The sequence below is a fragment of the Gopherus evgoodei genome, chromosome 4 (assembly GCF_007399415.2).
Source record: "Gopherus evgoodei ecotype Sinaloan lineage chromosome 4, rGopEvg1_v1.p, whole genome shotgun sequence".
NCBI lineage: Eukaryota > Metazoa > Chordata > Testudines > Testudinidae > Gopherus > Gopherus evgoodei.
In genome coordinates, this window is record NC_044325.1 from 17,163,596 (window position 1) to 17,187,389 (window position 23,794).

At 40.4% G+C, this 23,794-nt stretch overlaps 1 protein-coding gene across 6 annotated transcripts in view; it reads right to left on the reverse strand.

Annotated features, from left to right (window-relative positions):
* WDR89 (WD repeat domain 89) overlaps positions 1–23,794 on the reverse strand; it is a 91,950-nt gene that overhangs the window by 14,571 nt on the left and 53,585 nt on the right. For 2 of the 6 annotated variants that reach the window (XM_030558553.1, XM_030558554.1), the window contains exons 1-4: positions 21,762–21,858; positions 19,505–19,717; positions 15,760–15,865; positions 13,917–14,061 (exon numbers count right to left, since the gene is read on the reverse strand). The exons of 1 other annotated variant lie outside the window; for it this stretch is intronic. The gene's annotated coding sequence lies outside the window, so the exon portion shown is untranslated. Of the gene's footprint in view, positions 1–11,484; positions 11,914–13,916; positions 14,062–15,759; positions 15,866–19,504; positions 19,718–21,364; positions 21,453–21,761; positions 21,861–23,794 lie in introns of those variants that run through there. 3 more of the 6 variants (XR_003999893.1, XM_030558555.1, XR_003999894.1) reach the window with 3 other exon arrangements.

Sequence of the window (23,794 nt, forward strand, 5' to 3'; positions counted from 1 at the left end):
GTGCCACTCAGGTATGGCCCCAGCCCACTGACTGGACCAAATCTGTTGAGTGACATCATGACCTGGTTCATGGGGTTGCAGTGACACTCAAATCTGGTCTACCTGGACTCCTGTCATCATTGGCCTGCTAAACCCAGGGTTGTGAGTTCAATCCTTGAGGGGTCCATTTAGGGAACTGGGGTAAAAATCTGACAGGGGATTAGTCCTGCTTTGAGCAAGGGGTTGGACTAGATGACCTCCTGAGGTCCCTTCCAACCTTGATATTCTATGATTCTAATAATGGCTGGGGCAAACCTGAGTGGCGGCACTGGGACCCCAAAGGTTGCAGCGCCTGGAGCATGAGATAGGAGCCACAGGAGCTGACACACAACCCTTTGAAACATTCTAGTGACCCAATTTTGGGTCCCGACCCACTGGGTGAAAAACCCTGAACTAGAGGCTCAATGAGAACTAGCGGGAAAGAAGACTACCTCTGCAGCAGGGCGCACTTGCAGGTTTAAACTATTGTAAATGGTGGATTCTCTGTTGACCTGAAGTCTTCAAATCATACTGAGGACTTCAGTAACTCAGCCAGAGGTTATAGCTCTGTTACAGGAGTGGGTTATAGCTCTGTTACAGGAGTGAGGTTCTGTGACCTGCAAGGTGCAAGAGGTCAGACAAGATGATCCCATCTGGCCTTAAAGTCTATTATTCTACACAAGAAGGGAACGAAAACAGTTTTGTACCCTAATCTTGTTGCTTAGAAACATTCCCATCAATAGAGAATATGATGTTTTTTCTTCATCACTATACAGGATTCACAGAGATGGACCAAGAAAATGATGTTTGCATCTGAATTAAATTTAGATAAAGTTTTGGGTTAGTCAGCACCAACTTGTTCTAGAGCAACTTTGCTCCAAAGAAAGATGGAAGTTTTAGAAAGTCAGTTGTTCATTTGAATTTTGGCTGCATCCAGACTGGGGTACATATTCCATTCTAATTTTGGATTTGATGTGAAACAAAAATTGTACATATAGGCATGGATGAAGAAAATTCAAATATATAGCCTGGCCCAAATTCACCATTCTAATTCTGGCCATCTCTATTTACATTATAACTGAGCAGGAAAATTAACAGAGAAGAAGTACAGGGAAGGGAAATTGGACAGGAGGTGAAGCACAAGTTGGAGACCTACTGATATAAAAACATGAACTAGAAAAGGACAGTTAATAGCAGCAAATGGGATCACAAAGCAGCACAGGAAAGGATTACTCTCCCTGATAAGACTACATGAGACACACACATAGAACAAAATTCAGACTATTAGGCCAGATCCATATTAAGTGACTGCAATAAATATTAAGTGATTGCAATACTGCTTAAATAACCAAAGGAAGTTTTAATTCAGAAAATTTTAAATATTTAAGAATGATATTGCCATTAAGTAGAGTGCCAGCTGTGCATTTGGCTCCGGAGGGCTATGCAACAGAAAATTCTAAATGCAACAATGGCCAAAGTGTTAAATGCCTTTTTGCTTTAGTTTACACCCAAAAAATTAGCAGCGATTGGACAACTAAACATAGTGAACATCAGTCTAAATGGGATAGGATTTGAAGCTAAAATAGAAAAAGAACAAGTTAAGAATTACTTAGACAAGTTAGATGTCTTCATATCAACTGGGCCTGATGAACTGCATCCTAGAATACTTAAGGAACCGGCAGAAGAAATCTATGAGCCACTAGCGATTGATTATCTTTGAGAACATGTGGAGAACAGAAGAGATCGAAGAGGACTGGAAAAGGGCAACTATAGTACCTATCAAGAAAAAGGTGAATAAGGACAACTGATGGAATCACAGACAAGTCAGCTTAACTTTGGTACCTGAGAAGATAAAGGAGTAAATAATCAAACAAACAATCTGTAAGTACCTAGATGAAAATAAGGTAATAAATAACAGTCAACAGCCCAGAACATGTGTCAACCCAACCTAATATCCTTTTTTGACAGGGTAACAAGCCTTGTGGGTAGAGGGGAAGTAGTATATGTAATATATCTTGACTTTAGTAAGACTTTTGACACTATTTCACATGACCTCTTAAGCAAACTAGGGAAATATAGCTTAGATGAACCTCCTATAAGGTGGTTGCACAACTGGTTGGAAAAGCGTACTCAGAAAGTAATCAGTGGTTCACAATCAAGCTGGAGGGGCATATTGAGTAGGGTCCCACAAGGATCTGTCCTGTATCTGGTTCTATTCAACATCTTCATAAATGATTTGGATAATAGCAAAGAGAGTACATTTAAAGTTTTCAGAGGATACCAAGCTGTGAGGGGTTGCAAGTGCTTAGGAGGATAGGATTAAAATTCAAATGATCTGGACAAACTGGAGAAATGGTCTGAATAAAACAGGGTGAAATTTAATAAGGACAAATGCAAAGTACTAGACTTAGGAAGGAACAATCAACTGCACAACTACAAACCTGGAAATGACTACCTAGGAAGGAGTAATGCAGAAGAATGATCTGGGGGATTACAGTGGATCAAAACTAAATGAGTCAACACTGTAATACTGTTCACTTGTTTTGCAACATCATTCTGGGATATATTAGCAGGAGGGTTACAAGCAAAATATGAAGTAAATCGTCCACTCTACTCAGCACTGATAAGGATTCAACTTGAGTACTATGTCCAGTTCTGGTACCACACTTTGGAAAGATGTGAACAAATCAGCGGCAATGCCTCTTGATGATGCCACTTCTCGGCGGCATTTCAATGGCTGTTTGTCCGGCAACCATGCTCCTTGGTGGCTGGTCATCCGGCACCCGCCACACAAAAAGGTTGGGGACCACTGGTCTAGATAATACTTAGTCCTGCCTCAGTGCAGGTAACTGAACTTGATGACCTATCAAAGTCTCTTCCAATCCCACATTTCTGTGATTCGAGAAACATTGCCATTTTATAGATGTGCAAAACAGAGAGATTAAGTTATTCGACTGGGTGGCAGTGTGGATTTGCCATGGGCCATGATCTTGAAAATCTATTTGCTAATCCTGGTTTTCATATGACTTACTGTATAACTTTAGGCAGCTGCTGTTTTCAAATTGGATTATAATCCTCATTTTTAAATGAGAATAATGATATTTGCTTATTTCACACTGTTCCTTATGTAGGAAGTATTAGTAAGTCCAGTCAGTGGCAAAGCTGGGAATAGAGCACCGTTCATTATGTAAGCCACATGGCAAATGTGAGTCACTTCCTGTGATGGGTCAGAGGAGCTCCATACCAATAAAGGAGGAGTTAAGGAGAACCTTTTAGCTCAGCTAGGTATAGCTGGGCAAGGCTATGGCCACTGCCAAGCCTGGAGGAACAAAAGGAGACAGCCTGGCTCAGTTCAGGGCTGACTGACCAGGAAGGAGCTCTGCCTCTCTTTACTTAAAGAGTTGTGGAGACAGCCTTGCTAGCTGGAGCAGCCAGTAGGAGGAACAGTTAGACCTCCAGGAAATGAGATGCTCAAATCATAGGCCTTGTCTATACTACCGCACTAAGTCAACCTAAGTTCCGCTACTTCAGTTATGTGAATAACGTAACTGAAGTTGACGTAGCTTACGTCAATTTACCACAGTGTCTACAACACTCTGTGCCGATGGGAGATGCTCTCCTGCCAACTTACCTTACTCTTCTCAGGAAGCTGCAGTACCAGAGTCAACAGGACAGTGCTTTGCCATTGACTTAGCGGGTCTTCACACCAATAATTTAGCATACATATGCTTAATTTAGCAATACATACGCTAAATACTACACCAATAATTTAGCGTACATATGCTTTGTGGTACCAAAGCTCATTCTTTTAAACCCATGGTTACAGCTTTTTCTGGATGATTTGCTTTTCATGCAACCATAAGCTTAAAATTTGTTCCTACTGTTTACAGCTTCCATTGAGAAAACTGATGAGAAATTAATCTGAATTATCCTCCTCCTCCTCTGCAGATGTGGTATTACTACTCCAACTTCGTATTCTGAAAAATATATTTTTATTCAAGCTACCATTTTTGTAACACTACACCAGTGTCAGTGCCTTAGTCACAATACCATTTTTTAAGAGTAAACACTTACTTATCCCTATTAATAAGGAAACAAAAATTTCCTCAGCTGTTTTCCCAGGACTTTCATAGGGCACCTCTGATCAACCTACACAGCTGGTCACACCTTGAACCTAGAGCCTGGATTACATATCGATACAGAAGAGACCACAATGCAGCCACTGCTTTGGATACACTATTACCTCACTAAGGCAATGGTGAGAATTTTCTAGTAACCAAACAACTCATGATCCTAGTCTGCACACAAATTCCCAGGGAGCCCATCAAATTCCAAAACATGGTAAAAGTCAGCAGCACTCCACCTACAGGTCAAATAATTAAGGCTCTGGTGAGCCATTCTCCTCTACACATAGCCACTGAAGTTCTGAATCCCAAATGACAGCTATTCCTCCTAACTGTCCACACAAATCTCCTCGGTTTTCTGACAGCCTGATCCGGACGACAAGAAGAAAACGGCACAAAACAAGAAGCTTAAACATCAGTGGCATCTAGCCCTTCTATGTGAAGCTAAAGTGCTGCAATAGATCTCCTCAAATGAGGTACTGCATGAAGTATGGTTGAATAGCTACTTGAAGGGTGAGGATTAGGTCAAAAAGTCCCCAGAACTATCTAAATCCTGTGGGGTCTTGTGGAAGGATATATTTAACATTCTCTATAGCGGTAAATGCTCAGTTCACAAAATCATATTACATGACACAGAATCACATGAAGCCTTAACCTTCAAACTCTTCAGACATTAAGTGGGAGTTCTGCACATGGAGAGCTTGCAAATTTGGGCCCTGTCACCGGTATCTCTCAGTCTCACTGGTGATCTAGAAATGTAGTGGTAATTAGTAATCCTGGCTGGGTGTGATGGAGTTTAGTTAGAATGACCGACCCCAGCTGTGGAGAATCAGAGAGAGGATTATTTAAACAGCTGAATTCAGTCAGGGAGAAGACCCAGGAGACAGGAACAAGGAGAGTTCCCTCTTTGAGAAAGGCCTGGGAAAATTAGGCTGGAAAAGAATCAAAGGGAGCAAGACAGGCCTGCAAAGAACAGAGAAATCCCTGAGGTAAACTGCCAAAGTCCCTGGGGGAAAACGTGCTGGAGAAAAAACAGCTTAGGAGAAATTCTGCAGGATCTAGCAGTATAGGCAAAAGCAGAAGATAATTCAGAGAGGCCTAAGAGGGACAGAAGAATTATTAGCTGGACTCATAGTTGGACTCTTATTACCTCTGGAAGAGGAGTGAACTTTTATGTCACTTGGCCGGAGGGCTAGGCCACAAAACACCCAGATAAAGACTGTTGGGAAAAGACACAGACAGGCCACTGTGGGGCCAAGAAAGTGGTCACATGGGGGAGAGGGGGGTGGGACAGAGATACAAGAGGCAAAGTCCCCTGCAATATAGTGCCCTGATGCCAGGGAAGTACTACAGCAGTAAGAGCAACCTATTACAGCTCTTAATCTACTAAAATAATTTCAGTTGGCAATTTAGAATGAATAGATGACGTTAACAGGTATCCCCATTCCTTTATCTGGAACATATGACATATTATATGCATTATACACACACAAAAATCTCACTCAAACATGCACGTTCAATTATTTGATATCTGGAAAACCTGTCTTATAGTGAGAGATTTAAGGAGTTTACTTGGTTTATCCTATAGACGGTTAAGAGATGATGTCATCGAAGTCTGTAAATACCTACATGGACAAAATTTCTAACAGTAGAAGATTTTTTAGTGGACAAAAGCATAACAAAAATCTAATCTCTGGAAGCTGAAGCTAGACAAATTCAGACTAGAAATAAGGTTAAAAATTTTAACATAAGGATAATTAATCATTGGAACAGCTTTTCTTGGGATGTCATGGATTATCCATCCTTTGAAGTCTTTACATCAAGATTGGATGTCCTGCATAACATATCCTGCAACTTAGCCAGAAATTATGGGCTTGATCCAGGAATTATTGGTGACATTCTATGGTCTGTGTTATGAAGGAGATCAGATTAGAAGATCACAGGAATCCCCTTCTGGCTTTAAAATGTATGAATCATAATTATGACCTCAAAATTTTTTAAGGTCCTAATAACACATTACACACTTTCAAACTGACATTGTATCTTTCAATAAAATAATAATCTCCGAGGACAGAATCTGAGTATATTTTGACCAGCTGAATGCAAGTGGATTTGTATTACAAGTGAAAGGAAATTTGTCACACAGTTAAAGAGTCTGGGTTTATTTTACTGATTGTGTTGACTGGAAATTCATTAGTTATTACTATTATTTATTAGATTGACTAAGTTAGTAAGAGTTGTGTGTTGTGAATTCCCTTTTAGTTTTCTTTAAGTGTGCGTGGGGAGGACGGGGAGGTAGCACACAACACAGCATAGGTAGTAATCTTAGTGGCGAAAGAGAAAGTAGCGGCTTGGGAATGGGGAAGGCAGCAGTGAGGTTGTGTGGCAATGTCCCAGGGTAGCAGTGATTTCAAGTTGTAAGTATGTAAGCAGGAGCAGGGTATAAGGTGATATGGGAGTTTGAGGAGCTCAGGTATAGGGCCATCCTTAGCCATAGGCAGAATAAAGGTAATGCGGTGAGTGGGGCTTCGTACAGGAGAAGCAAAAGGGCAGATAAGGATTAATGCTTTTCCTGCCTTCTCTGCCCAACAGACTACTATGATTAGCAACACAGAGACTCTTCTCCCTTGCAAGTCGTAACAAGTGCTACACACCTCCATGCTCCCCCACATTCCAACTCTTTCCCCATCTCCTGCAAAAGATGCATTAAACTTCCTCCTTGTTCCCAAAACTGCTGAGCTACACAATGTTTGGCAACATGAGTTCCATTGTGATTCATCTACAGATGAGTGCAGCAGATTTCTGGCAATGGAAAACCACAAAAGGCTTGTCAAATCCAGACCGTGCCCTCTTTTTTTTTTAATGAAGGTGCAACCTTGTTTTGTCAGCACAGTTTAGCTGAAACCCCTCCTTTTCACTAGCCCCCTCCCACTACTTCAGTCTCTAATAATAAGTGTGTCCAGGAGAAGAGGTGGTTACAGCAATTTGGGCCAACAAATCTAGCTATGAAGGAGGCTGTCAAGTTGGGAAACAGCTGACAGATCTGAACAATTCTATTGTCTCTTTTTGGCAGAGATCAAATTGTTTATGATGAATGGGGAGAATAACTGACTAAATTATGATTTCAAAGGCAGTATGTGTCTAAGGTAGGGGTGTGTGTGTGTATGTATGTGTGTGTATACACACACACACACACACACACACACACACACACACACACACACACACACACACACACACACACACACACACGTTAATTAGCTAGAGGATCCCTTGCCTCCTGGGATGCCACTTCAGATTTGGGGGGTGGGGTGTGAATTTAACCATGATTTCAGGGGTTACTTAGGCACCCGAAAACTAGCTTTTTTGCAGATAATTTAGAAATTATCTAATTCCTATATAAAGAAAGAAAAATATATATACATAAACACCAACTATACATAAACAACAATTAAAACCATATTTTAAGTAAGTTTAGCAAATGTTCCCAATCCCAAGCCTTGAGGTATCAGTTTTGGAGCCTTAACACAGATCTCAGAAACACAAGTTTGACACTTTGTATTCTATCTTTAGTGGAGATAAATAAAAATAAATAAAATCTGCTTGCCCCTGCAATTTTTTTTAATGTCTTATGTTCAAATTATGAATAGGAGAATGAGACATAATTTATTCCAGGAATGTTTAAAGGTAAATAAATTATTAAAAACAATCAATACCACTCCAGATATGAGCTAATATAATGGATAATGGCATGGCCTCATCTTGGAAAAATTGTTAATGGCCTTGTTGATATCCAGGTTTTCTGAAGCTTCACATTCACAGACTAAAATTACCAAGTCACTTAAGCATTCATCTCCCATTGTGGATCTTAAATAGTCCTTTACTTTCTTGAGCACTGAGAAGAACCCTTCACATGATACTGTAGAGACTGGAAGGCTCAACACAATATCTACACTAGACAGAAAAGACTGGTAACCCATTGGTATGTCACTGAGAATATTCCAGAATTCAGAAATTGAAGTCAATTTTATTGGTGCAATGTGCTTCTTGGCAACTTCAACTTCTGCATCCAGATCACAAAAATTGGTGCCTGTTGATCCATACTGATCTGCAATTATTTTCAATTTCTCATAATCAAGAACATTTTCACTTTTTGGGTCACAAGCCGTTAGTGCAGAAAGTAAACTGGAGTTGAAGGTGAATCCTCTATCAAGCTCAGCAACAATTCTGTCCAGAACAGGATAGTAGAAATCAGATTTTATAGATTGTGAGTGCTCTTGGGAACATCATGTGTCAATGACTGACTCAGTGTACTAGAAACAAACAACAAGGCCAGATTGGAGGATACTTTGTTAGATCTTCTTGCCATTTTTTTGTATTGCTGTGCTGATCAGTTCCAACTGCCTGACCCAGACTAGCAATTTCAAGTTCCTTGGCAATGATCTCAGCTTCATCACATAGTTCTTTCCATTTGCTTTCAGATGTTCTTATTTCTTGAAGAATAGCAACATTGCTTGCTACTAATTCCATGGCACTTGATAAATACAATTTTTTATTCTGCAATTCTTCTAAAGCACTATTCAAAATTTTGAATATTCTTTCCAAAACCAAGAGATTTAACAGAAAGGGATAGCTCCTTAGCTTTACCATCAAGCCCTTCGCAGAGCTAACTGATGGTCCATCAGCTCTCTGAACTGAAATTGCTTCCAGTGTTTCCACTACAGTGCCATAACTTGCATGCATTTTTCAGAGGGAATCACACTGCTATGACCAGTGATTCTCACGTACTGTACCTAGCTCAAGTACCTTCTGGCCTAGCTCCTGCTGTGCCTTAAACAGTTCATGGTGCTTGTAACTACTGCTAAAGAAGATGTACAGTTCCTTGGCAAATGCAAAGACTTCCTGATACTGGGTGATGCTGGAATATGTATCTACAATGACAAGATTAAGCCTGCGAGCATGGCAGTGCACATAAATGGCAGGCATAATCCTTTCCTGAATTTGAGCTTGTACTCCTGTTAAATGCTCACCCAGATAGAAGCTCCATCATAGCACTGAACAACAATATAATTAATATCAAGCTTCAAATGCCGTAGTTCTTCAATAATCATTTTTAAACATATTCAGCATTTAGATTTTCCATGTGGAAGCAGCCCAGAACTCATTCCTGAATGATTCCTTTTCGATAGTAGCATAAAAGGAGAGAGAGTTCTTTTTTTTTTTGATGCATCGTTAGTTTCATCAACAAGGACAGAAAAATATTTGACTTGTCCAACCTCTTCAATGATGCTCTCTCAGGGCTTCTGCTGCAGAATGTATTAAATCATTCTGGTACTGGTGAGAGGTACAGTGTCTGTGACACTATATGGAATTTGGAGGACATTTTAGGATATTATGAATACCAATATTGTAAAATTGCAATGAGCTGTGCCAGATATGCCATGTAAGATATCTGCAAAAATGTATAATAATCTTGTTTATGTGTTTGTATCACCTTTGTATTACAAGTTATAGATATGTACATATGTCTGTATTTCAAACTTGTGCTATGCTTCTGGGTGACACCCCTAGACAGTCTGGCATCAGCACTGCCTAGCCTGCTTGATGGCTCATCAAGAAACATCAACTGTACAATTAACCCATTGAAAGGGTCAAGGGCTACAGCTTATGACTCAGCAAGGCATGCAGGGGCCTGCCTATGGATAGAACTCTAAGGCTTCCAGGCCATGTGCTGGGCAGCTTGTGTTTGGAGCAAAGGACGCACAAGCCACACGGGGGGGAGGGATAGCACAGTGGTTTGAGCATTGGCCTGCTAAATCCAGGGTTGTGAGTTTAATCCTTGAGGGGGCCATTTAGGGAACTGGGATAAAAATCTGTCTGGGGACCTTGAGCAGGGGGTTGGACTAGACCTCCTGAGGTTCCTTCCAACCTTGATATTCTATTAAAAGACTACAAAAGGCAGCTGCATCTTCTCCATTTTGTCTTCAGTCCTGCTTCTTACCTCTGGAGTAACCTTTGTTCAAACAAAGCTCTGAACAAAGGACTGAATGACCCATCCAAGCTGTGAATGTGGTCCAGAGGGACTTTCAAGCCAGTAAACTCATCAATACTCCTAGGAGCCTGATACATACAAAGATTCAAAGTTCATATATGTGACTGCTTTACCATTTAACATCTTTCTTCTTGTTCTTTTTTCTTTATAATAAATCTTTAGTTTTAGATATTAAAGGATTAGCTGGCAGTGTGGTATTTTGAGTAAGATCCAAACCTATACTGACCTGGTAACACGGCTGACCATTTGGGGTCAGAAGAACGTTTTGTATATGTGAGCAGAGTTTAAATAGTTTCTCACTGTACTGGACCTGTGTGCTGACTGAGAGCGAGAGAACTGGAATGCAATAAAGGGGGCTCTGTATTTCCTTTTTCAGCTTCTCAATAACCAGTGTAGGGGATCAATTTGTGACTGGCTGGGGAGTTTAACTTCAGGGTTACCCACCAGTCTTGGGATTATCTGCTCTCCCTTTTGCAGCCTGCCCTGACCTTGGCATTTCTAGTAAGGCCTGCCCCAGGCACACTGGATCATAGTGTCAATACTTGCTTCTTAGTCTATTCAAAAGGCTGGGCTGAGTGGAAGCAAACAGATCAAGAATTTCCATGAAATTGCCATGATTGCTAGAGTTATGTATTTCATCATGCCCTGGAAAAGCTTTACCATGAAGTGCATGGATACCTTTAAGAGTGTTTCAACATGCTGGCAGTTTTCAGCTATGGCAGCCTGACAACTGGAAACAAGTTGATCTGCAACACTTTTCAAACCACTGATCCTAAGTTTTAACTAGTTTTGCCATGAAATGAAAACTGCCGTATGCCTGGAACGGAATGCATATTGTTTAAAAAAACTATGAAAATCTTCCCATTAGTTAAAGCTATGCTCAACGAATGTTCTGTTGTTGAACTGTTCTCCTGGTCCAATTGTGCTTTGAGTAGCAAAGTGATGGCATGGAAAGCAAAAAACAGAATCGTCTACAACTGAGTATTCGATAAAGGGGTACGAAGAAAACCAACTACAGTTGAAACGTCCACCATTTGTAGGACATGAATCCACCTTAGTTCCTCTTTGTGCAATTAAATAAGCTGTGGAGATGATGTTTTTCCTGTCATGAACAGGTAAACTTTGTTTAATAAAACTTTCTGTCCCCGATGGTAATGTCAGAGCATTCGGGAAATCCTTAGATGTGTAGTTGCTGGCCATTGATATACTGCCACAAGGACCATTATCCTGTTTGTTTTTTCTGTGTTGTCTGGAGGACAATGTTACTTGAGGAAGCATTTGCACAGTTCATTTTCAAGGATAGTTCTTTATTGTCACAGTTTTCATGGTCAGGGGCCTTTCTTTAAAAAAAATGATAAAATATTCCTCTGCTGTGCTGGTACAGATGCCATTGTACACGGGAATTTAAAAAAAAAAAAACTTTTAAACATAAAAATCAAATATAATAAGAATAGTGTAGATTTTATTTTATTACTATATTTGTATTAAATTAAATATTATTTAAAGGCAACACAGCAATGCTTTTCAATGAGGCAGTGAATACTTGTGCAACTAATGAAACAAAAACATATGAAACAAAAATAAAAGTTGTTTTTTTTTTTTTTTTTACTATTACATGGAAGGCTTGGAAATTATTGCTACTTCCTACTCTGATTTGGTTTATGGGAGCACAAGTAAATCAGACGTTAGGGAGTGTATTAGTGGTGAAGAGAAATCATTCTGCAAAATGAAACCAAAGAAACCAAAGGAAAAAAGGGTCAGTCAAATCAGAAGCTGTATAAGCAGGATAGCTGTCTGCTTAACACCACTAGATACCCCGATCAAAATATAAAATTAAAGGAGACATCTGCCTATATGCACAGAATTCAACAAGGAACTCTACATGGAGGTATGCATCAGGTAATAGGCTATCGCACACTGAAGCAATAACTCTGGCTCTCTCTCTGTAAGGGCTGGTCCACACTACGGGGGGAAATCGATCTTAGATACGCAACTTCAGCTACGTGAATAACGTAGCTGAAGTCGAATATCTAAGATCGGATTACTCACCCGTCCTCACCGCGGGGGATCGATGTTCATGGCTCTCCCTGTCGATTCCGGAACTCCGTTGGGGTTGATGGAGTTCCGGAATCAATATAAGTGCGCTCGGGGATCGATATATCGTGTCTAGATGAGACGCGATATATCGATCCCCGAGCAATCGATTTTAACCCGCCGATACTGCGGGTAGTCTGGACATAGCCTAACAGACACACTCTGTGTTATTGCCTTTATCTACTCCAATGGTTCTCAAACTTCATTGCACTGCAACCCATTACTGACAACAACAATTACTACACAACCCCTGGAAGGGGGACCAAAGCCTGAGCCCACCTGAGCTCCACTACCCAGGAGGCAGGGGCCCAAAGCTCGAGCCCCACCATCCTGTGCGGTTGGGGGCGGGGGGGAGCGCTGAAGCCTAAGGGCTTCAACTCCAGGCAGGGGGCCTATAACCTGAGCCCCGCTGCCCAGGGCTAAAGCTCTCAGGCTTTGGCTTCGGCCCTGAGTGGTGGGGCTCAGGCTTCGGCCCTGGACCCCATTAAAATGGAGTTGCGACCCACTTTGGGGTCCCAATTCACAGTCTGAGAACCTCTGATCTACTCTATTTTAGTCAATTGTTTTTCACTCCACTAAAAATGTCTTTACTTAATTTTAACATACACAATTAAGTATTATTTTCTCTTTTATTAAGAACAGGGATTTATTTTTCTTTTTATTTTGGCATTTACATTTACCAGTCACAATCATGAATATGACTCACTAACACCTGACTCCATTGTTACTATTTGTATCAGACTTGGAACCGTATTTATTTCTTTCAAATGTTAAGTTATTTTATAGATATAATTAAAAATACAATCTGAAAATAAGCAACCTTCATCTGCACAGTGTCTAAACTTAGATATTTTGCTAATGTCAATGACACTCATCGATATTAAATAGTTGCTTTATTTATTTTTTTCTTGAAATTGGCACTGCTAAGGTGAGTACAAGCTAAGTTTACATTCTAGAAGGCTACTACTATTTGATTGTACCACTTTAAATAATGAATGACAAAGCAGAAGATGGTAATAAAAGTAATAATGATAATTATTCCAGCCAGGGAAGGTTAGACATTTTAGAACTCACTGCTCAAAGAATTAAATTTAAGCATAATTTTCTCTCTCAAATATAGAGACCAGTAAAAAAAACAAACTAAAAACAGTACTGTAATCCTTAAACTTTGAAAGAATAAAATTACAGAGAATATATCTGCATTGCACATTTTGACAGGAAGTACCAAGAAGTGACAACAACAAAATCCCCTAAACTAGTTAAAAACTATAATAATAATTTTTTTTCAATCCCTGGCCTTTTATTGTGTGTGTTTTCAGGCTGTCAGGGCAACAAGTGTTTACTTTGTAAGAACTTGAGTTAGAACATAGAAACATTATGAGTTCAGAGAGTTTAAACTTACTTTTACTCTTTTATGTAATTCAAATAAACAAGGTATTGCGTTATAAAATGAAGCAGACTCTGCCTGAAGCCTGCCTGTGAACTTCAGTGAATACTGAAGTGATAGACTACAGAATCAAGTGAATATGATGTAAGCAACTTAAATGGACTTTTTTAAAAATTGAAGTAAAATAAGAGACCAAATAATGGCCCATCATTTAAAAAAACAACCAACAAACCCTACTTACCAGAGAGGACGGAACACAATGTCTAAAAAAGCAGAATTCTTCCAACCTCCACCAGTGTGTGTGTAGACACAGGACTGTTTCAACAGAATTGGCACCGTGAGCTAATAAACTTCCCGCTGAAGTGAAGAGCGCCAAGAGGTGGTGGCTGTGGATTATGGGATATGTAGGAACAGGCTCAGAAAATTAGCAAAAAGAATGTGACTGCACAAACGTCACATTTTAGATATGTGTACTGTTCGTAAAATTACAATGTGGTATGAAACATGGCCGGGGGGGGTAGGTGCCCCTCCTGCCCTCCCGAAATGGCGCCTTTCCCCTGCCTCTCCCACCCCCAAAAGCCTTCAAAATTGTCAGGGCAAAATTTGAAAAAGAGAGCATTATTAAATGTCTTTTCTGCAAAGTTTTCTTAAAAATATTACATAGAAAATTCAACTGTCCTCTTCCAAATTTGGAGACTATTTTACTCACTGAAGTGTGAAACAGAAGGATTTTAGTCCTGAACTAAGTGTACATCTCAATTCAACTTTAACTGGAGTTCCTACCGATGCCTTCATTACATGTGCGAACAGATGTCTCAGAATGTCTCATCAATGGAACATGTTGTTTCCTAATAAATCCACTTGGTGTCACTAACTGACCATCAGTCAATGAATATTTGAAACACTATCTTCATGAAACTAGAGCAGGGGTAGGCAACCTATGGCACGTGTGCCGAAGGCGGCACGCGAGCTGATTTTCAGTGGCACTCACACTGCCCGGGTCCTGGGGCCACTGCATTTTAATTTATTTTCAAATGAAGCTTCTTAAACATTTAAAAAAAATTATTTACTTTACATATAACAATAGTTTAGTTATATATTATAGACTTATAGAAAGAGACCTTCTAAAAACGTTAAAATGTATTACTGGCACGTGAAACCTTAGAGTGAATAAATGAAGACTCAGCACGCCACTTCTGAAAGGTTGCCAACCCCTGAACTAGAGAATCAAAGCTTTTAAAGAAGTAATTTGATAGAAGTAATGAAGAATTATCTAATCATTACAAGAAAATGTGAACAACTACCTGTGGACAATCATGCAATTCTAATTCCTCTCACTATCTTACTAGCACACATTACTATTTGGTAAATGAAAAATTATCTTCTGTTTTTGCGATTACAGTGAAGACTTAAAAGAAGTCTTAAACATTTCTGACAACAGCGCTGCCATCTCTCACTATTTCATCACGAATCTCAACATATTTATTGTTTTTGTTAGAGACTCAATTCTTGGAATCAAGTGATTACATGAGAATCTCAGCTTTTATTAAACAAGTAAGTTTCTGGCCCTCACTGTTGGGACACAAAGCTTGAAAACATGAGCTCATTATATCAAGTTAGGAAACTGGAATGCAAATAAACAGCCCAACATTTTTTTTTTAAATTTCATGATTTTTAAGCTAATCTCATGCTTTTTGGAGGGCCTGAATCAGATTTGTGAACATTTAGGGTTGAGAGTATCAAGACAATGATTCCAAATTGAGAACAGGTGTTGCTGTCTCTAAGCACAGAAGTCCTTTGTCACACAACACACACCTGTGTTTGCACTTCAAACATCCAGCAAGTGTCAAAGTCCACACCAGACTCTATAACAGATGTCATGCTGAGATACCACCCCTTCCCAAATTAATATCGTACTAGCATTTTGGGCCAAGTTCCCAAAACATAATGCAATTATGTAATATGCACCCTACCTGTTCAGCTGCTCAACTAATTTTGTCTTAAATCCATTATTCTCCCTCTGGAGTTGGTGCATACAATACACTAACTGTGGAAACTGCATAAACTAAAACAAATCCACTTACCTAATACAAGTTTTGCAGAATTTTTATCAGGTTTGCTAGTAACAGACATGTGTTTATTGAAGACGTATTAGTGCTTTCATAACCCATCTGTTCGTCCTTTCAGATCCTGGAAGAAAATCACAATGCTAATTTCCACTATCTCCGTCACTTCCATAGCAACAGACATAATCATATGCTTATTAGATTAGGTTCTCCGATTATCCAAAATCACCAGTTTCTGAACCTGCCGATCTGAGGAACAGCCACCATATCGCCCTGTCTAGCAAACAATTTGCCAATTTTAGTTTATTAGTGGGAGTGATAAATAATGAAGAGGACAGGTGACTGATAGAGTGATCCGGATTGCTTGGTAAACCAGGCACAAGCAAACTACATGTGTTTTAATAGGGTAAATATAAATGTGTACATCTAGGAACAAAGAGTGTAGGCCATACTTACAGGATGGGGGACTCTATTCTAGGAAGCACTGACTCTGAAAACGATTTGGGGGTTGTGATGGATAATCAGCTGAACATCAGCTCCAAGTGTGACACTATGGCCAAAAGTGCTAATCCAATCCCAGGATGCATAAACTGGGGAATTCTGAGAAGAAGTAGAGAGGTTATTTTAGCTCTGTAGTTGGCACTGGTGAGACCACTGCTGTAAAACAGTGTCCAGTCTAGAACATACAATTCAAAAAGGATGTTTATAAATTGGAGAGCATTCAGGGAAGAGCCACAAGAATGATTAATAGATTAGAAAACAAACCTTATAGAGCTAAATAGATTGATCTCCTTGAGTCTAACAAAGAAAACATTGAGGGGGTAACTTGATTACAATCTACAAATATTTACATAAAGAAAAAATATTTAATAATGGGCTCTTCAATCTAATAGAGAAAGTTATAACACAATCCAGTGGCTGGAAGTTGAAGCTAGACAAATTCAGACTGGAAATAAGATGCAAATGTTTAAGGGTAAGAGTAATTAACCATCAGAACAGTTTCCAAAGGATCGTGGCAGATTCTCCATCACTGCCAATTTTTAAATCAAGAGTGGATGTTTTTCTAAAAAATATACACTAAGGATTATTTTTGGGAAGCTCTTTGGCCTGTGTTATACAGAAGGTCAGAGCAGACAACAGTAATGTTCCTTTCGGGCCTTAGAATCTATGACTTTATGAGGTCACTTTGCCAATTTGTTAATTGCTTACCAATTATAAGGCACTTATTCCTTTGTATTTATTAATTCTTGTTGAAAAGCTGTGCAGGAGATTTTGGCAATAATGGACAGATCTGGAAACAAGAAGTGTGTGATAGTTCTGGCTGTATGAGGGAAGGAGATGGGTGTTCACAATTACAGACACTACAGAAGTATAAAAGAAAACTTTAAGACTTTGCATGTCAATGGAAAGTGCTGCTGAGGCCAAATAAAAAATAAACCATGAATGGTTTCAGCAAATGATGAAGAAGAGGAGCCTTTATTGAACATTTTGTTACATATTTTTCTTTATATTGACTCCCAATTATATGAATGATTCTAGTGTTCGGGTAGCTGAGATCCTATAGTACTTCACTACAGAACCAAGCAGAAGCAACAGCAGATTACAGTAAAATACAATCTAAGCAAAACAAAAATAAAATATAGATCTCCCCCAAATATTTACAAATAAGAGTTTATTCCAAGTAGTAACTGAACCCCAAACTCTAAACTATGCCTACAGTCATTCAAACAATGACAGCATAGTAATAACCAGACATTGCATATGATTTAGTTTAGTGCATTTTAGTGTCACTGAAAGAGATACTGACAGCATTGGCTAGAACCAAAAAGCACATGCAGTTCCTGGACAAAATTTTACATGGGCCGAGATCCTCAAATACCTTTGAGGATCTGGGTCATGTTGTTTTGACAGCACCACAGTGCATCCAAGCCATTCCAGTATTCATCTTTTGAGAAGACTTCAAGTTATGTTTAGCGATATGGAAAACTGTCCCTGAAGAATTGGTTTTCCTGGTGATCAAACTAATGTCTAAAAAAATTAAAGGCTAATGCATTACAACGCCATGTCACTTAACTAGCTTCCATGATATCTCTGTTGCAATATAATGTATATATCCAGTTATAGGACTCAGTTCATGAAAGCACTTGTGTCTGAGCTCTATTGAGTTCAAATTAAACAGGTGCTTAAGTGATTTTGTGGATAGGAATGTTTCTTGAATATGGGCCCCAAAAATTAACTGCAAGTGCTATACGCTGGAAGACAAATGACAAAATAAAAATCTAAGATTAAAACTAAATTCTTAAAGATAAATTGCTGATAAGCTTCATCTTGTCATTTTAAAACCTAACCCCCTCTTACTCGGATGATTCATTAGTGTTACTTTCTCTACATCTGACACATGGAAACAGTAAATGAGTAGCTTAATTCAACCTCACCTCAGTTTTTGACACTGGGAACACAGGATATAAAATGATCAATAACCATCAGAAAACACTCTCTTCCTGAACTTTGAATTGAACTCTGAATTCCTGAGAATCATCATTCCTCTTTATGTGTAGCAAATAGCTGTGAAACAGACCAAGGAAGTATGTCTTTCATCAACCTCTACTGGCTAGGTCACAGAGGACAACAGCCTACTACTGCTACGGTTAGTCAGCTCACGTGGCAAGAGGTCTGTGCTGGGTGGGTCTAAAGATTCCAATTCTACTCATGACCCATGTAATGGTCAATATAGCTTCTGTTTTTTTCAGTTTGCTTTCTTTAAAACTTAGGAAATTTGTTTAAAAAGAATGTTAAGGTTGCAAAATTGAACAGTCAAAAGTGAGGAAATACCAGAATTAAGGTTGCCTGCACAAAGTTAATTTGGCCCCCTTTTGCTTAGGCATTATGACAGTCTTTAATTACATGATCATACTATTACAAGGTCCTTTGGAAAGTATGTACTGAGTCAGGAGCTGACAGCCTGAGACTCAACTCCCCACCAGTATGTGTGTATTGATACCAATTAAGTAAGTAGAGCTATAGCTTGACCACCACAATAAAACACAATGCTGGTGAAGGATAACTGAAGTGGTGTGACAGACCCTATCTCATTCAATGCACAGGATGGACAGTACTCAGGGAATGAACCAGGATTGTATAATGAAGGAGACTTATCTGTAGGACCCCTACCTCATCTATTACAGAAGTAGGAAGTTATGCAGCAAATGAGGCACGGGATTCAAAGAAGAAAAATGAAAGTGTTGTTTCAGCTGCCTTCACCACCACTCTGGATAACTGGATTCTATCCTTGCCTCTATCATGCTAGCTGAGAGATTCTGGGCAAGTCACATAAACCAAAATTTTCCACAGGTGTACAGGAATTTTCTGTGTACCCAATATGAGATACCTGGGGATTGATTTGCAGAAGTGCTTAGTATTCTCAGCTGCAACTCAGTAGGACTTGTGGCCTGATCATATCAAGACCTAAAAAACTTTTATCATCCTTGACAATTTTGGACTTCACTCCCCATGTGTAAAATGGGGATAATAAATACATATCACCTTACTTCAATGGATATTGTGAAGAAATTAATTCATGTTTGTGAAGCATTATCAGATACTAGTGATGAGTACCAGAGAAAAAAAACGTAAGAAAATTAATAATTCCATATCCAATGCAGAGTTTGAATGTTGCAGTAAATAAGGCATGAGATTATACACTTCTGAGTAGGATCAAAAAAAATATTGAATAATTGCTCTCTTAGGCCATGTCTACGCTTACCTCTGGAGCAACCGATCCAGCAGGAGCCAATTTATCGCATCTAGTGAAGGTGCAATAAATCGACCACCAAGCGCTTTCCCGTCGACTCCGGTACTCCACCAGAGCGAGAGATGCAGGCGGAATCGATGGGGGAGCACCAGCAGTCGACTTACCACAGTGAAGACACCGCAGTAAGTAGATCTAAGTACATCGACTTCAACTACATTAGGGGTTCTGTGGAAAAATATTACATACTGGTCAGAGATGAGAAGCTGATATGGATTTTTTGTTTAAAATCACATATCCAAGTCTAGTGGTAGAGTTATAGATCACTTAGTTTCATATTTTAGGGAAGTATGTGCTGCCAAAGGATTTGTGCAGTGTGTAGCATGGTATGCTACTGCGTGTGATTTTATCTAACAGTCAAACAATTATAAAGAACAAACAGCATGCTTTATTATGTAGGTGTCTTCACAGATGTATCACCATCTAACATTTCTCTCACAATTGTTGCCCATTTGTAACAGAAAATAGCTCAAGTGTTCTCATCAAATGGTTTGATGCAGAATGAGAGTTCACTCTGCTGTAATTCATAACTACTTATGGGGAATTTTAACTAATCAATTCTGCTGAAGGAGCCCTATTCTTTCTAGATAGGCATTATTGACATGGTTGGAATATTCTTCAGCTGGAGTGTACAGTCTCTGCCCTCCCCTGCCTCTTGAAATTTCAACCAAGTTATTAAAATGTTTAAAATACGGTGTAAAGATAACAGAGTTGTAGCAGCAAATACCAAGAGGACTTCAGGACCTTTACTGGTCTAGATGTAGACTACTAGGTATAAAGTATAGCATGAACTGATGAAAAGTTGGACTGAGTAGCATGCATCTGAATTCAACTGCAAGTCTCACATCTCAAGTACAGATCTAGTAGAACATGTCCTTCTCATGGCATTGTAGGTTTAATATTATTTCTATAGTGCCTTATGCAACTAGTATACTTAAACAAACAAAAAGACAGTTCTTTCCCTGAAGAGTTTACCATCTAGAAACTGATAACCCAGAAACCTTTGTGCCATCTCCTTAGATGCACTGCTACACTCAGAATAAATGTATGAGAAATATTCGTGAAATATTATTTGCATTGCTAAAGAAACCCACTACATATAACTGTAAAAAAAACAGGGATAGGCTCTTAGAGGAAGAAATTTGAGAAGTAATGGGCCAAGGGGAATAAAATACACCAAAGCCTACATTCATATATAGGACAGCATATTTAAGGCCAATTCTGCCTTTGCTTCTGTCATATTGACTTTGTCAAAGCAGTATGATACATATGAATGTACAGCTATAGTATGTCAAACCATAATCAGAATTTAAAAATATTCTCAAAACCCCATTAACAGCAGTAGGGGCTACTCCTTGCACATTCATTTGGAAACTAAAAGTTCAACAGTGCTCAAGGTGTTTCTATTTTGTGCCATTTGTAAAATTTGGAACAGAATACTGTACAAGAAAGTTCTGATACTGGTGGTACTGTAGAGTTAAATCATGGTTTTCTCCCACTTCAGTATACAGGGATCGTGAAGATATGAGAGAATAAAGTAAGCATATTTTTACTGGTGTGTTCTCAACAACATGGATGCTATCATAACTAAAGAAATTAGAACTATTTCAACTTAGTTTGGCTGAAAGACGAGAGGTGAATATGTTGGTGATCAGGACTGTCTCTCTTGTTCCAAGGAGCAGCCTCAGCAAGACTGCTCTGAGACTAAATGTATTTCTCAATACCGGCCAGGAATAAAATCTCATAAAACTGCTATCATATTCTTTACCAAACAGGATATGGAAGGCCAAGAGGCTGGCCAGTGTTTATACATATGTGAGAAAATCTTCAGCTCCAATTTGTACCTGTTGCAATCAAGATATTTTTCTCATGGGACATTCTAGGCAACATCAGAAAGGGTATGCTGTACATAGAGATGTGTAATATCAATAATTTACATCTGATGAGAGATTGGAACCACCAAGGACTATTTAACTTAAGCCAAGATGTCAGCACAAGCTGGGCACCATCCAGCGTGCAGGCAATCAGCAGAGTCTTTTACTGCTAGGGTCATGAAATACACTGTACAACCACCCCACTTCTCCCTGGACCCTGCCCCAGAACCCAACCCACCCCTACACACAACCCCAACCCCAACCCCTACCCCTACGCCCTTTGACTCCCCGCAACGGGCCTCCTGCCCCCGAACTAGCTCCCGGCTCCTCTCACACACCAGTTCAACGCCCTGCGACCGCCTCTTCCTCCTGTCCCCCACCCCCCTTCCGGCCCGCTCGCACCCACCCACACGGGCGCGCCGGGCCCGGGACAGGGGAATGACGTCACATTGAGCCGCCTACCTCGCTCCCTAGCTCCAGATAGACACGCGCACGCTGCACGCCTCACCCCAACCCCGTCCCCATCCGCCGCTCACCCTACCCGGCTGCTGCCCTCAGTCCCGCCCCGCCCAGCCGGCCATTGGCTGCAACTGCGCGGGGCTCGGGCCAGCTCGGCTCTCACGATTGGGTATCAGCTAGGGACCGCGGGCAGTGGGATTGGTCCGGAAGGAGGTGGGGGGAGCCTCACGGGGCTGTGGGCGGGGCGGCTTGGCACGTAGGGGTCACCCCTCCCCCGGGGGACTTGGCGCGGATAAAGCTGCTGAGAGGGTGGCCGGGAGAAGCCGGGCCATGGAGCGGTGCTATGAGCAGTCCCAGGCCGCTGGCCCGCCTACAGCCCGGGTATGTGGGTCAGTCCCGGGACACCGCAGACAGGCCCAGCTGGGCGGTGCCAGGGGGCCAAAGCCCCCATGTGCTGACCAGGGTGCAGTGCTGTGACAGGCCATACCTACGCCGAGAGCCGCCTTTAGGGAGACCAGGCGTCCGGTTTTTGGATGGGAAACCTGGGCACCAAGGGACGCAGGCGGCCCCGGACAGCACTGCCCCCCCGGGCTGTTAAAAGGCCGCTTGGCAGCGCTGCAGGGCGAAAGCAGGTTTCCTGCCGCTCCTGGCACCGCGCTGCGCCCCTGAAGGAGCCAGCAGATAAGACTCCTAGATCAGGTAGCCAAGGGGCTCCGCGGGCTGACCCCACCCTGGAAACACCCTCAGCCTTTTTCATGCCCATATGTAACTACATCTGCTGCCATGGAGGGCTCTCTGGCTGTTGCTGTGCAGTACATGCCAGACAGAAGGGGGTAGGGGAGTGAAGTAATATATTTTACTAGACCAGCTTCTATTGGTAAGAGGCAAACTTTCAAGGTTACACTGAGCTTTTCTTCAGCTCCTAAGCTTTGTAAAGCTTGAGAACTTCTCTCTCCAATAGAAGTTGGTCCAATAAGATATTACCTCACCCACCTTGTGTCTCTAATATCCTGGGACCAACAGCACTACAACTACACTGGCGTCCCTCAGATCCGCACAACTACAGCAGGGACACAAGTCATTTTTCCAACTCCAAAAGCCCAGGCTCCTGCTACTTGAGCTAAAAGAAGATTCTGCAACATTGCAGTGAAAAGCTTAAAAACACAAACTCTAAATGCTCTAATACCAGAAGACAAATCAAAATAATCCAAAATATATATTTTAAAAAAACGCATTTCTAAGCCAGTCCCATTATTTTTGGGAGAGTGGAAGTAAGGAGGCCTGCTGATTTTTCCACTATTTGTAGTTGATAATACAGCAACATTTACAGAGTAGGGAACAGAATCTCTGTGCATTAACTTAAGAATTTTTAGAATAGTGGTATATTTGAATTTGCACTCTTCATTTGTATCTGATCTAGATTTTAAGTGGGGACTAAGTTTTCCTTTATAGATGTATGGGATTGAGGCAACAAACAGTGTCAACAAAAATCATAATTGCCAGTAGTGAGCATGGAAACCTAAAATCAGTGGGATTATAGACTTCAGGATCCAGAGATGTAGAAGATTTTATAGGATCAGGATCTATCAACATGTGTGACACACAGAACAGTGCAGGCTTGAGAAATCACAGGGATATTACTTAGGAAATCCAAATAGGAAGGTAGGAGCAGAAGCAAAAGGAGAGTACATGGCAGATAGAGATGAGAGTCACTCTAAGCTTAAGGATAGGCTAAGAAAATATTAACAACCCTCTCTGAAGGAAAAAAAAAAAAAAAAGCTATAGGTCAGTATTTCCTATAACTTTTTGTTATTACATTTTTCCAAATGGGGGTGGGGTTAAATATAAACATTCCAGTAATAAAAAAAAAATAGAAAAGATAAACCACTTTTAAACTCAGAAAAGCCAGAAC